The sequence below is a fragment of the Alligator mississippiensis genome, chromosome 12 (genome assembly GCF_030867095.1).
Source record: "Alligator mississippiensis isolate rAllMis1 chromosome 12, rAllMis1, whole genome shotgun sequence".
Taxonomy (NCBI): domain Eukaryota; kingdom Metazoa; phylum Chordata; order Crocodylia; family Alligatoridae; genus Alligator; species Alligator mississippiensis.
The window spans coordinates 30,635,741-30,650,687 of NC_081835.1; the positions used below are offsets into that span (position 1 = coordinate 30,635,741).

The 14,947-nt window shown below is 46.0% G+C and overlaps 1 protein-coding gene across 1 annotated transcript in view; it reads left to right on the forward strand.

Moving 5' to 3' along the window:
- Positions 1–8,898: 8,898 nt before the first annotated feature.
- Positions 8,899–14,947, forward strand: part of RAF1 (Raf-1 proto-oncogene, serine/threonine kinase) — a 107,304-nt gene continuing 101,255 nt past the window's right edge. Inside the window, exon 1 of the mRNA XM_059715868.1 lies at positions 8,899–9,053. The gene's annotated coding sequence lies outside the window, so the exon portion shown is untranslated. The remainder of the gene's footprint in view (positions 9,054–14,947) is intronic.

A 14,947-nucleotide genomic window follows, 5' to 3' on the forward strand; every position in this document is an offset into this window, starting at 1 on the left:
CACACTTATACTAAAAGGCATAGAGAGAGTCTTGAAGAATGATGCATTGCAAAGTGAATTATTTAATTTACTAATCAGTTGATTCACATTGTTCTTCAGACATATCCATGTCTTCATCTACATCATTTCCACCCAATAAGCAGTTTTTCTTTATGATGTTTCATTCTTGCAACTAGGCCTTGCATCTCCTTCTTACACTGCTTACACATTTTCCTTTTTTAACCCACGGAAGGGATTTCTACAAAATATTCCTAGATAGGGTCTCTCTTACACCCAGAAGCCATGGCAGTTTTTCTGTGGCAAAAGTGTGGGGGAATATAGGAAGCTGTGTGAATACTATTGAATAATGTCTTCTCTTTTTCTTTCCAGTCCACTCCACTGTTCCTCTTTACTCTGTCTCTGTCCTTTCCTATATTGTCTCTCTGTCTTTAAGACAGTGTCTTAACTAACTCCTCTGCCTTGCTTGGCCCAGCTCCACCACCACAGAAGCACAGAACAACAATCTTATCCAGCCTGGGACTTTGCACATGTGACTTTAGTCTGCTGAGAAATAGAAACTGAAAGCCCAGAACTTTCAAGGGGCAAGAGCTGGTAGTTAGGCTGGACAGACAGACTAGAGCCACTTTCATGAGATGAAAAACTGAAATGAATGCCCATGTTTGATTGGTAGGTAACTCAATGTGTGTGTGTGACAGAGCCATGAATTAATTTTTATGAGACTGTAAGTGTAGGTGTAGCATGTTTGTGATGAGTTGTAATTGTAACTGTTATTTTTCAAATGAGAGAGAAATTTAGTGTTTTATTGATGATTTAAAATTTAAAAAATCCAATTTAAATTAAAAAAATCGATTGTTTTGATTAAAAAAAAAAAAGTAATTGATTTTTATCTACCCTGGCTTGTAGGGAGATGTAGTTTTTCTTCACATAGAGAGCTACACCCCTACCCTTTTTTTCAGTCCAATTTCTCCTGTACAGGGTATAGCCATTTATACCAGTAGTCCAATCATAGGAGGAGTACCACCAGCTCTCCGTGATCCCTATAAGATTGCAGTCATTTTTGTTTAGCAGAAGGACCAGTTCCTTCTGTTTATTCCCCAAACTCCTAGCATTAGTGCACAGGCATGTAAGTGTGCCGTTGGAGGCCCTAGGCTTCCTTGCACTCATGGAGAAGCTTTGTTCTTGGGCTGGGGTAGGAGTGGGTTCCTTTGAGCATCCTAACCTGCTGGTTTTGCAGTTGATGCTTGGTGAGCTTGCTCTGGTGGTTGTCTGCCCATCCCCTGGCAAGCTTAGTTTAAAGCCCGGTTGAGCAAGTCAGCCATTCTGGCTGAGAAGAGCTTCTTCCCCAGTGGAGTGAGGTGGAGGCCATCTCTTCCCAACAGACAGCTGCCTCTCTCTCCAAAGAGCAGACTGTGGTTGTAGAAGTGAAAGCCTTCACAGTGGCACCAGCGCCACAGCCTTCTGTTTACTGACTTGATTCATCTCTCCCTCCTCTGCCCATGACCCGTAACTGGAAGGATCAAGAAAAAAACCACCTGTGCCCCCAACCCCAGAGCCCAGTAGGCACTCATGACCTGGTTGGGATTGCTCCGAGCTGTGTCATTTGCACCCAAATAGATAAGGAGCATAGGGTAGTGGTCGGAGGGTGGGATACATTTTGGAATCCTCTCAGCCACATCCCAGATATGGGCTCTCAGGAGGCAGCAGACGTCCCAGGCTAAGGGGTCAGGATGACAGATCACTTCCTTTGTCCCCCTCAGGAAGGAGTCATCCACAACAACCACTCTGCATTTCATCTTAGGGATGATAGCTGGTTGTGTTACTTCCTCACTTGTGGTAGCTGGCAGCTCTGCAGGCTCTACTGGTGCTGCAAGCAGTTCATACCTGTTGCAGGGATCCAGTGAGGTGGTGATCCTGGTACAATGAGCCTTGGGATTAGAGACAAGCTTTGTCCAACCCCCTGACTGGACAGTATGGGAGTGCCTCTTGCCCTCCCTGGTCCTGGTAGGTGACCTACGTTGCTCTTCAGTCCTGGGGTGAAGGACCTGGCAGTAGGAGTCAATCCCCTGTTTGCCATCCCAGATGACAGACAGCCTCTGCACTGCGATCTGGAGTTCCACTATCTGGGATTCCAGAGACTCCAATACAGAGCAAACCTCACAAGGGGAGGTTGTAATGCTCCTGATCCCATGTGCCTGGAGTCATGCCAGGCAGCATCCCACAGACGAGAGCTAGGGGCTCTGTCTGAATGGAGGCTGGAACCATGGGTTCTGCCTGGGTGGAGACCTCAGAAGTACCAGAGGGGAGGGATCCAGCCTCAGGGGCTATGTCCCACCCACCATTGCACCTGTAATAGTTTCGCTACTACTGTGCCAACCACTCCCTTGAGGCTCTGTCTAGAACCTCATGCCCCTTCTGTGCACCCTCTTGCGCAAACTCCTGCACTAACTCGCATGCCGAGCCTAGAAGTGCGCCTGTTTATGTGTTTTGTTTGCAAGGCTCCAGGCGCGTGGCTCCCTGTGGGGCTGGGTGAAGTAGGAGCTGGGGAGGGGGGCATGACCCTCCTTGGCTCTTCTCAGCTGCCTCCCCGCAGCTGGGCTAAGTCCCTCCCACCATGGGCCCCAACTTACCTCCAGTTAGGCTGGGGGGTCATTGGGGGTCCTGGGGGTCCCAGGGCTCATGGGGGCACAATGGGCTTCTGCCGTGCGTCTCGCTCTGGAACTGGGGGCCAAGTGCGGCTTCTGCCGTTGGTGGGCCCTTTTAAACTCTGCACATGCACAGTAGGGCCTGCTGGCACCATGCTGCTCTTGAGAAGGGGGACAGGCGAGTGCCCCCCCTTTCCCTGCCTCACAAGATCTTTTTTTTCCTAAGCTGGATTTGTCTGGGTAAACAATGTTGATAAATAATTTTCTCTTTTTTTTGTAGTTCATTTCATCAGGCTGACTCGTATGTTATATGGTCACTGTCACACCCAAATAACTGAATCAGTTTTAATTCACACCTTCTGTGAAAGTCTGTATAAGTGTCATATCAACTTAACAAAACTGAAACAATATTGCTGTTCTGCAATGTATCCAGAAACAGCAGTGAAAATCTGTTATAATAAAGACATTTTTGTTACATAGTTTAGTGCAAGTTTGTGTGTAGATACATGAACATGGATACTTAATAGATGGATTGTAAAACTGGAGGTCATACTGTTTTGGTAGACCTGACAAGTCCAAATAAGACTGCACAGGAATATACTAAACATGACAAAGAATGTTGTGTACAGTTGCAAGGGTATTGAAAAATGTGCTTCCCAAGCAAAAATATTAACAAGCAATGGGAGAAATAATGTGCGTTTGTCTAAAAATGATATAAAGACTGAAAAATTAAGATAAAAATTGTTTGCAACATTTGGTAATAATTGCAACATAGTGTGTCCAAGGACCAGACACAAGGTATCATGAATTCAGTGAAAACAAGCATCCCCAGCAGAAGTTAAATGGATAAAAAAGTATATACAATAATACATATGTAGTAAAAGTTCCTATGTAGAAAGAGTGTTGTTTGCTAAGTCTCTTAATAAGTAAATAAAGTACTTACCAAGTTAGTTTGACAGAGAAAATAAATGAACAAAAATGAATTAAAAAATAGATACTAGAGTGGAGTGCAGTGTAAACAGTGAGAATATTCAGTGCTCTGACTAATATTCAACTTAAGCTTGTCACAGTGAGCACGTTATTCTACACATGTAACTTCACATTCTGAATTAAATATTTAGTATAAAAAATCTCACAGGGTTAGATCTTAAAAATGAATCTGTCTAGTTGCCTCTGTGGGTAGCCCAATTCACAAAGAACATGATTGATGCCAATGCTGAGGTATACCCATATGAATCCACTGCTAGGATCCAGCCTTTATTAAAGTCAATGAGATTCTGGGAAGAATGACTGTAGGGACACTGACAGAAATTATGTTTTGTTGTGTGATTGGCTGCCTGAAAGTGCTCTACAGCCATGCCCTGACAGAACTGCATGGCTGCAAAGCACTTTAAAAGTGCCTGATCATGTGACATAGAGTGCCTTCATTAACTTCTGTTAGTGCACACCTGGAGCAGGGCTGGGCTGATTTTTCAGTGCAGTAATGCAACTGATCATGGAGAAGCTGTCAGGAGCCCCAGGGAGAGTTCCCATTTCTTTGTGAAAGGCAGGGCACCCTGGAATGGGTTCGCCCCGAGAGAGGGGCCCAAGCCTTGGAAAGTGTCGTGGTTCTGGCAGTGTCCAATGAGCCCTCGCTGGTCCTTGAAAATCGGGGGGAGAAGGTGTAAATCTCGCACTGAGCCGTACCCATATCCACAGCAGGTCTCCAAGGTGAACAGCCTCTGGCATGTTAGAACAACCCATGCATTTCAATGGCTGATTTTTAGATTGTAGGATCCTTAGGAAAATAAACTGCCCTCCTCTATGTTGTATCTAAACAGTTACACTCTATTTAATAAAATAGTGAAAGCCTAAGATCTATCTACAGTATTTGATTGTAAAGATGTTGCACATAACTGGGAATAATAAAAGATAAAGCCTCACCAATTCCCTTCTGTGCCCCCATGATGAACTTATAGGCAGCCACAAGGTCGCCTCTCAACCTTCTCTTGCGGAGGCTGAAGGAGCCCAGGTGCCCTCGTCTCTCCTCATAGGGCTTGGCCTGCAAGCCCTTAACCATACGAGTGGCCCTTCTCTGGACCCTCTCCAGGTTATCCACATCCCTCCTGAAGCGCGGCGCCCAAAACTGCACGCAGTATTCCAACTGCGGTCTGACCAGAGCCCGATAGAGGGGAAGTATCACTTCCTTGGTTCTGTTCGTCATGCATCTGCTGATACACGATAAAGTGCCATTAGCTTTCCTGATGACTTCGTCACACTGACGACTCATGTTCATCTTGGAATCCACTAGGACCCCAAGATCCCTTTCCGCTTCCGTGCCTCCAAGCAGGTCATTTCCTAGGCAGTAGGTATGCTGGACATTTCTCCTCCCTAGGTGCAGCACTTTGCATTTCTCCTTGTTGAATTGCATTCTGTTGTTTTCCGCCCATATGTCCAACCTGTCCAGGTCTGCTTGTAGCTATTCCCTGCCCTCCAGCGTGTCCACTTCCCCCCACAGTTTTGTGTCATCTGCAAACTTGGACAGAGTACATTTCACTCCCTCGTCCAAGTCGCTGATGAAGACGTTGAAGAGTATCGGTCCAAGAACCGAGCCCTGCGGGACCCCACTGCCCACACCCTTCCAGGTCGATACCAACCCATCCACTATGACTCTCTGGGTATGACCCTCTAGCCAATTCGCCACCCACCGGACTGTGTAGTCATCCAAGTCACAGCCTCTTAACTTGTTCACCAGTATGGGGTGGGATACCGTATCGAAGGCCTTCCTGAAGTCTAAGTAAACGATGTCAACCCCTACTCCTGCATCCAGGTGTTTTGTAACCTGGTCATAAAACGAGACTAGATTAGTCAGGCATGATCTACCTGCTACGAACCCATGCTGGTTTCCCCTCAGCATAATTTTTCCTGCCGGGCTCTTGCAAATGTGAGCCTTGATAATTTTTTCAAAGACTTTGCCTAGGATGGAGGTGAGATTGACTGGCCTATAGTTGCCTGGGTCCTCATTCCTCCCCTTCTTGAAAATGGGGACCACATTGGCCCTTTTCCAGTCCTCTGGAACCTGGCCCGTGCGCCACGAGTGTTCAAATATTCCCGCCAGTGGCTGCGCAATGATGTCAGCCACTGCCTTCAGTACCCTCGGATGGAGCTTATCGGGCCCTGACGACTTGAACGCATCCAGTTCCTCCAAGTGCCTCTGCACCATCTCAGGGTCTATGCTTGGTAGTCTGGCATCCTGCTGCTGCCTCTCTACAATCCCAGTGAGAGCCTTGTCTTGCCCCTCGCTTAGGAACACTGAGGCAAAGAACTCATTGAGGAGTTCAGCCTTGTCCCCCCTGTCCATCATTAATTGCTTATGCCCATTTAGTAGAGGTCCTATTCCACCCTGGGCCTTCCTTTTACTCCCTATATATCTAAAGAACAATTTTTTGTTATCCTTAACTTGGGATGCCATCCTCAGCTCCATGGTAGCTTTGGCCTGTCTAACTGCCTCCCTACAAGCGCGAGCAGAGGAGGTATGCTCCTGTTTAGTAATCTCTCCCCATTTCCACCTTTTAGATGCCCCCCTTTGGATTTGTTAATACAAAAAGAATATAAAAAGGGTACAAATAGCCATGCTAGTGCAATTTTTCTTATTCAGTAATAGTTCTCTTGAATAGCTGCTTGGTTTTAATATTTTGATTTGTTCAAGTTGTCCTTGCAACCCTCTTTACCTTGGAGTTTTTTGTACCTAGTTTCACAGATACTGTATATTAAACATGGCAGAGGTGAGGCACACCTCTGTAAAGGTAATCTATTTTTAAACTAAGTAGTAAGATAATTTTGACTTAAGTACTAAGTTTCATGGAAGCTTTGTGAGAGGCAAAGGTCTTTGTGGGTAGTATCTTTCATTGGACTAACTATGTAGTCAGGAGGGACACAGACAAGCTTTTGGGTACTATGTACCATTCCTCAGGTCTCTAAGAAAAAAGCAGACAGCACAGCTAAATAGCAGATAATGCATGTTTAATATTTGTTACTAGTGGTACCTTTTGTTTTTGCCTTATGTATTCCTTGTTCATTCTTAGGCCTGTTAATTGATTTTATGTAGAAAAATTATAAATAAAAGTTACATAATTTGTTAAGAACAATGTTTTGCAAGTAATACTTTCCATGTGGGGAGCTCAAAGCAATTTACAAACTAAGTCTTGCAATGCTAATCAAATGAACTGAGGCATGGAGAAGTATAATACCAAGCTCTTATAGACAATAGATCTCAAAGCATTTTATGAAAGTGGTCAGTATATCTTATTCCCTTTTAACAGATGGGGAAGCTGACATACCAAAAGATGAAGTGACTTGCCCAGGATTACTTAACAGATCAGTGGCAGAGACAGGAATAACCCAGCTACCCTTAGTTTCATTCTAATTACTGACCACACTGTTTCTCATAGCAGCACAGAATGTTTCAGACAGACATCACACAATCTTGACATATATCTGAACTAATAACAGTATGAGTTATGCACGTATCAGATGAGAAATTCTGTATTGTACTGTAAACCCAAGCAAACACGAACATGAAATAAACTAGAAGTTACTAGCATTCATTCTGGATTGATTTATCTCAGAAAGTTACTTTGTTCTATTTCCTTGTTCCTTGTTTCTTATGTCTTGAAAAGGCTCTATTTCTTTACAGTATTATTTCACTGTTTAGCAGCCTAAAATTTGATTTACTTTCTTCCCTAACTCTATTAATTTGTTCAATCACTATGGTTTCATCTCACTTTCATAGCTTTAATCTTCTCTTTGTTGGAAATTTAAAAATGAATTAGCAGTCTGACACCAATAGTATTCTCCTTCCCTGAAATCACTTACCCTTTCTTCTTTTTTTTTTTTCCATGTTGTCATAATTTTACTTGCATTTTACATTTCCTTATTTAAAGTGAACTGTATATACTCTGGCAAAACCTTCCTCACAGACAGAATTGCAGCTAGTGTTATACAGACATACCTAGTTTTAAGTTGTTTAAGCATTCATTATATAATGTTTGTTTCTCTGGGCCGCATTTTACAGTCAGATATGTGCGTATAGCTCCTCTTAAGGCCATATGGCTTGTATACATGGATCTGAATCCAGAACTGGACCCATTTGGTTTAAAAACAGCATTTTAACAAAAAATACTGATTAAAAACTTTGGAGTACAACTCACATTTATAAATATCAGTTTTTGTTGTTGTTTATAATGATGTTGTTTATAAATGTGAACTGTTCTTCAGGTCTATTAAATGTAACTTTTGGTAAAATTGTGTGTTTACACCTAATGGCCTCAGTTTTGGCTTCAAATGCACATCTACAAGTCACAAGGGCTTAGGGAAGCTGACTGTGCATATCTGACTGCCAAATTTTCCGTGTGTTTGTCAGCATCTTGCAGCTGGTGACACCACATTGGTTTAATTTGTAGTTTGTCTTTTCTTTTATAGAACTAGGACTGTGGCAATTGTAAAGGGAGAATTGTACTTGTCTAAATGTGAAAGCTTTGCCAGTTATTCAGGTACACTATAACACTGGATGGACAATTTTGTTCCAGCAAGAGATCCTTTTTTGGTCTGATTTAAACCTTTTCCAAACCGATGTGAGCTAAACTAAGAAAAGGCCTTATGCTGACAGAAACGAGTTCACACACAGACGTGCAAGCAGAATTTAAACACGCTTTAGCTTGTATTGCTGTAAGCTTCAGGCGTAGATGTGCCCAAAATGAGTCCGGGGAAAAAAATCTCCCAGATACCCTAGCGTCAACCAGCTACCAATTAACTTAGTAGAGGTTGCCCCACCCATAGGCACAGCTAGGATTTTGAGAAGTGGGGTGGCAGATGCTGCAGAGGTGGATACAACCCACTGCTCCTTCCCCAGGGTGGATCCAGGAGAGACGCGAGGGGGTGCGGCCACGGACGGGCGCCCCTGCCGGGTAGCACGGGACCCTGCGGGGCGCCCTGAGCTCGGCGCTGCCTTCACTCCTCCCTCCTCTAGCCTGGGGGTGAAGGATGACTGGAAGGGAAGTGGGGAGGTCCCCGGGGCGGAGGTGCCCAAACCCCCGCCGGCTCCAGTCCCGCGCCTGCCCAGCTCCCGAAAGGCGGCCGCGCAACTGGGCAGGGCTGGCGGGTGCGCGCCATCGATGGCTCGGCGTTCCGCGGGGGGAGGGGGAGAGGAGCCCTGCGGAGCGCGGAGCGCATCGATGGGCCCCGATAAATGTCTGGCTCGGATTGAGGTCGCCATTTTAGATGGAGACCGGGGCGGGCGCCGAGTGAGGAGCGGGCGGAGGAGCGGCGGCGGCGGCGGCTGCGGCCGGGGGCAGTGAGCGCGGCCGGGGGTGGGGAGCTCCCTGCCCCCGGCTGGCGGGATCCCCCAGCCCCCGCTGGCCGGAGCCCCCGGAGGTGCGTGTGCGTATGCGCGCGGGGCGCGGCCGGAGCCCCTGGCGGCGGGTCCCTGCCGGGCACGGCCGCGGGGCGGGAGGGGGCCCGGCTCGGGTGGGGACGGCAGCGGGCCGGACCTCGCCTAGCCGCGGGGCCGGGCGCCTCTGTCTGGAGCGTCTCGCTAGCGTGGTTGCCTCTCGCTGAAGCCGGCGGCTCGGCTCGGCTCGCCTCGGCTTGGCCGGCCCGTTGTCCTTGGCCGGGCTCTTGCCGTCAGCTTAGCTCTGCGCCACGGAGCGAGGCTGTCTGTGGAGCAGGACCGTGGGTCGTGCCGTTGCGCAGAGCCCTGCCGACTCAAGGGCCCGCTGTCCACAAGTTTGATATGCCTCTAGTTAAAGCAGCGTTTCGCAAGGGTTGCAACCCAAAAGTGGGTCGCAGGAATACATGAAAGGGTCGCAAATAATCATGGAAGAACATAGAAAATCACAGATCTTCTTCGTTTAAAGGAGAAAAATGTGGGAAACCGCAGCTATCTCCTTGCAGGCTGGCAGGGGGCTCGCTACTTGAACCATTTACTGGGTGGTGACTGGCCATGATGTTTACAAATGAGTCCTCATACAAACAAGGTTGAGAACCACTGAGTTAAAGCATTCTCTTGCCTAACGTCTGTCGCCCATCAAGTTCTCAGGGACTCCTGCCTGGTCCCACCTTCTTCCTCAGTAGCTTTTGAGCAGTACCCAAACAGTGTAAGGGTCCCCCAGTTCAAGTTGCCCGAGCGTGTGTCTTGGAGGCACTCAGAAGCGTGCAGAGAAGAAGAATGTACTTTGCTCTCCTCCTTGCATGGTCTGATGGCTAAAAAATGTCTTGAGAGAACCTTTGTAAAAGGCTATTTTAATTCCTTTATTTTGGAAAGCCTGCAAATGTCTAATGGATTCATAGAACTGAACAGATACCAGTTGAATAATTGCTAGAGAGATAAATATGCTCACTTAGGGCTTGATGGCAGAAAAAAGTATATACGAATTAATTATTGGTATGACTTTTCAAGTTGCTTGGTTATGTTGGTTAAGTCTCTACCTCTCCTTCAGAACTGAAGTGAATGTAGTTTATCTTAACAAATTCAGTGTCTTTGTGTAAGCAGGCCATAGAAGATACTGTTTGTCCTTAAACTGACACATTTGTAAATTCTTCAACTGTTTCATGAACAAACCTGAACTGTTGTACAGTTTGTGGTGGTTACATGGAATAGCTAAGACTGTTGTCATGTCTTGCTCAAATTGGGACAGTGATGCTGGCTACATCTGAAGTACACAATTCATGCAGTTGATGTCTTCAGCACTAGACACTTTATTGTGCAGGAGAAGTAATTGACCCAACTGAAAGAGGAAATGCTGAAAGTACTGGGAAGAAAATGTGCACTGTTTTTTTCCACCTAAAAACGCATTCCTTTTTATCCACCTTTTATTTATCTATTTATTATATGCTTTTTTTTTCTCTTTTGAAAAATGAGCCTGTTGAGTTTAAATTTAGAAACTATGGCATTCTATCTTAAAGTCTACATATGCCGTAGTGGCGCACTGATAAAGGTTTTCTTGGCTGATACTGGTAGTCTATTATTAACCAACTGTGTCGGCCGCTCCGATAACTGATTCACTTTAAGATGCAACACATTTTGACGTACTGACACAATTTTTTTTGGCATGTTCCAGCATCACATGCATTAATGTCCTGGTGCTTAAAAATAGTGGTGCGCTGATGCATCAATCCATATTGTATTGGCACCAATAAGAGGTAAAATTGACATTATTGCCAATTTTTTGGGGGGGCTGATATGGCAGATAATGTCACTGATAAATGCCATGTGCATATGCGCAGCTGCAGCACGCGCTCAGCCAGCTCGGCAGTGTAACAAAGGGCTCTCTCTGGCCCGGTCCCCCATCAGTCTGCCCACCTGTTTGGGGCTAACCACCTGCCACACTTTCCTGCCATGCCTTGTTGTTTTATAATTGGTTCTTATCAGGTGGAAAGCTGCCCATTCTTGCCCTGATGCCAGGGAGTGCTCTCTGCAGCTCTGATCCTTCCCTACACTGCAGCCCAAACCTTGCAGATGGCATCCAGGTGACATACTCCCAGTCTACAGCCAGACCAAGCTTAGCCCTCATTGTCAGGCCTCATACATGCGCCCATACCTCATCTCACTTAGGGCCTTTCATGCTCCACCCCCTGTCAGGGTCTCTTTCACGCATCAAGAACTTATACTGCCTTGCTCCCTTTTAGAGCGGGTGCATTTGGCCATAGGTTTTATCTAGCACACACCTTGGGTGGCAGACATCACACACACCGGGCTCCACATCTTCTACCCCCTCACTGGGGCTTCCCTCCTTGGTGGGAGCTCAGGTGGCTATAGCCATGCATGGCCCCAGCTGCTACCCACAGTGATGTGGGGGCTAGAGTTATTGAGGCACCCCAGCCTACTTTCTACTGGGGTGGTATCTGGTCTGGTATTTTTGTGGAGGCTCCCACACTGCTGGGAGCCCCACCAGGCCACTCATTCTCAGCAGGGTGCAGTTTTAGGTCATGGCCAGGACCAAGAGCCTTCTGCAGATATTCTCATACAGCAGCTCAGCCAAGCAACATTTCTGCCTGGGCTGCCAGCAGCAATCTGCTCAGTTTATATAAGCAGCCAGTGTCTCAAAATGGCTGCTGAAATCAAGCACCTGCTGGCTGTTTGGCTTAGCCTTTAAAGTGGCAGGCACCAACAGTGCCTTGCCACAGGAAGCGTGCAGAGTAGCATCTTGCTGATAAGTCTGTTGGGGAGGGAAAAGTTGGGGGGGGGGGGCAACCCATCCCCAGGAAGAGTCTGATGCTGGCCCCAGCCCACCGCAGCAGCCTGCCCTTACCCCCACGCACGGGGGGGGGGGGGCACGTGCCCCCCATGGCTCCTCCAGGGGTGCCTGTAGCAGCTCAATTCCCCAACCCTCGCTCCCCGGATGAGTCTGTCACGACTCCGTCCCCCACCCCACTCCGGCTGGGCAGCACCTGCCCCTGCCCCATTCCCTCAGCGCAGGAGTCTTGATCTATACCATCCCATGCCCCTTACCAGCCTGACACTGCTCTCCAAGCTGCCGGGCTGCATATCGACAATCAGATTGGTATCAGGCAATATGGCTTGTTAATACTTAGCTGTCAGTATTGGCCCAAAAAATCTTTATCAGTGCACCCCTACTTAAAAATGGCAGTGGGGGCACTTGAATTAAAGCTCGTTGAATGAGCTTTAAAGTACTGCCACCACCATTTTTAAGCGTGGGGGCACTTTTAATTGGAGCAGAACCAAGCATGGCAAAGCTGGATGCAGGGTGCCTGCTGTAGGCTTGGGGCTTTCTGCCCTGCTGCCTTTGCTGCAGGAGCTCTGTGCTGGTCGTGTGTCACCCTGCCCACCCTCCATCATGGTGCACAAGTTTCTGCCCTCACTGCTGCTGGGCAGGCTGGGGCGCATGGCCAGTGTGGGGCTCCTGAGGGAAAGGCAACAGAGTAGAGAGCAACGAACCCATAGCCAGCAGCCTGCATCCACCATGTGCATGAATCTGGGGAGGGGGGGCACATGTCCCCCTTGCCTCCCCTGGGGGTGCATGTAGAGGTGGGGAGCTGCCCCCTGCCCCTATGCCCCCTGGACAAGTCACCCTTGGCTCTGTCCCTGCCCTGGCCCTGGGTTCCATGCACTGTCCTGGCTGGGCAGTTCTCCCTGCTCCTGCCCCACTCCCCCTCATTATGGGGGCCTTGATCTGCCCTTCCCTGTAGATTTACTGGCAGGGAACTGCTCTCCACACTCCCTGGCTATATTCCTGGCCACGTGCATGTGTGTGGCTGCACAGATGCCTGCATCTCACTCCTGGCAGCCCGAAGCAGGACCCCTGGAAGTCTAGAATGCTGCCTGCCTGTAAGAGGAAACCCACAGTTTCCCAAGGGAACCCAGGCATCTGGGGGCCTCAGCCCCGTGGGGGACAGGGAACCCAGGTGTATAGAGCCCTGGTCAGAAGGCATAATTATCAGTAAACATTATCAGTTACATTGGGCAAAAAAAGCTGATTGCTGATAATGTCATTTCCCCTCTTATTGGTGCTGGTCCGATGGGCAACCAATATATCAGTGCACCTCTAATATGCTGTAATCTGTTAAAATGACATAAGTTTTATATAGGCCTTGTGCCTGATCAGAAATGTTTTCTAGGAGCTATTGAAATGCAAAGTCATGCTTTGATAGCAATAGCATTTTTGGCAGATGCAGAAAGAATATTTTCTTTTTAGCTTATTCCACTATTTTGTTAGATATTGAGAAAAGTGATTGGGAGTTGAAAAAGCAGGAAAATTCCTCCCCTTCTAACCTATGATTAAAAATAAAACATGAGAGTTCTAGTACTTCTAAAATTAGTTCAGGTCACAAATTATATATAATACTGTCTTTGTTTAATAAGCTGCTTAGTTTTATAATTAAAATATGTTTTAATAAACTGGCTTATACATTCATTGCACTTAATTTATTTTACTCTTTATTAATTAAAACTTTTCATTTCAAATTGCAACTTGAAACAGATGAGTAAAAAATATGGAAAATGTCATCTGGCTTTGTCAATCTATGAATGATAATATAATTCATGTTGCTGATTTAAAATGTAGCAATGGAGTTATGCAAAAAGTGATGCTTTTTCTGGCTTTAAAAATGAAAAGGATGCTTTAGGAATATCCATAAATTAATTGATTTTGCAGTTTTGTTATAAGCTTAAATTATGATGTTATTCTTTGGATAGTAGAAAACATTGGTAATCTTGATGTGTATTCTGTTGTGTTCTTGTTCTAATAGTTCCAAAAGGATGAATTGAATTTAGGCAGATTATATTTTCCAAACAGTTACTTGTCAGTTGACTGGTGCTTGCTACTTGCACGCTATCTTTTTTGTAAATAAGTTTTTGCTGCTGCATGTGTTTGTTTTTTAGTGACTGAAATATTGTGTTTGTACTATAAATGTCATCTACTCCATACAAAGCTGTTTTTTATAGTGACTCTATACTGACATTTAACAGTTTAATAGAATGTGAACTTGTTGTTTATTAAAATGCTCCAGTGCATGTATTAGTTCATGATCAATTAAATACTGTGGAGAACTTACTGTGAGTAACTTTTTACTGGGTATAATAACCCTGATCTCTGGATAGACCAGAGCTAAGAGCTGTAATGATGTAACAATAAGCATATTTGCTCTATATAGTAGATATTGGTTTAATATTTATAAGGAATAGAATCAAGGTGGACTCTAAACCTTTTTCTGAAAATTTTGCTTGAGTCTGGGAAACTAAAATTTAGCCTTCTAAAAATTGCAATGCTGCCCTCCCCGACAGGTTCTTATAAGAGCCATACAACGAAAAATCAAGGCCATTGGGTTTGTTTGCAGTTGCAGGTGTGTCTGTTCTGCTATTCCTGTCTAATATCTGCTTCAAAAACAGATATCTTACCTATTTGCATTAATGGAGCAGTGAAAGACTTGAAACTAATCACCTCTGATTTGATTTAATTTTGTATAAAACAGCGTTGGTAATGGCCCTTTCAAATAATGTGTGAATGTTCTTTGTAATCTTGGTTTGTTTCCTTTGTACTTAACTTAAAAAGTAGATAAAAGGATCAGCCATGCCAAATATGCTTTGATATCTTGAAACTATTCTGATATTGGGGCTGTCCAGCTGGTGGCCTGTAGGCTGCATATAGCCCCCAATGGATTAACCTGTAGTGTAGCCCCTGGTGCTCTATTACTCCAGCTGCTTTCCTTTGCATTTCTGGGCTGCCCCTCCCTCTTCCAGCTTTCACTTGTCTGTCTCTGGCCAGGGAGAGCCCATAGCCAGGGGGCCTGGGAATCCTTCATGGGCTTGG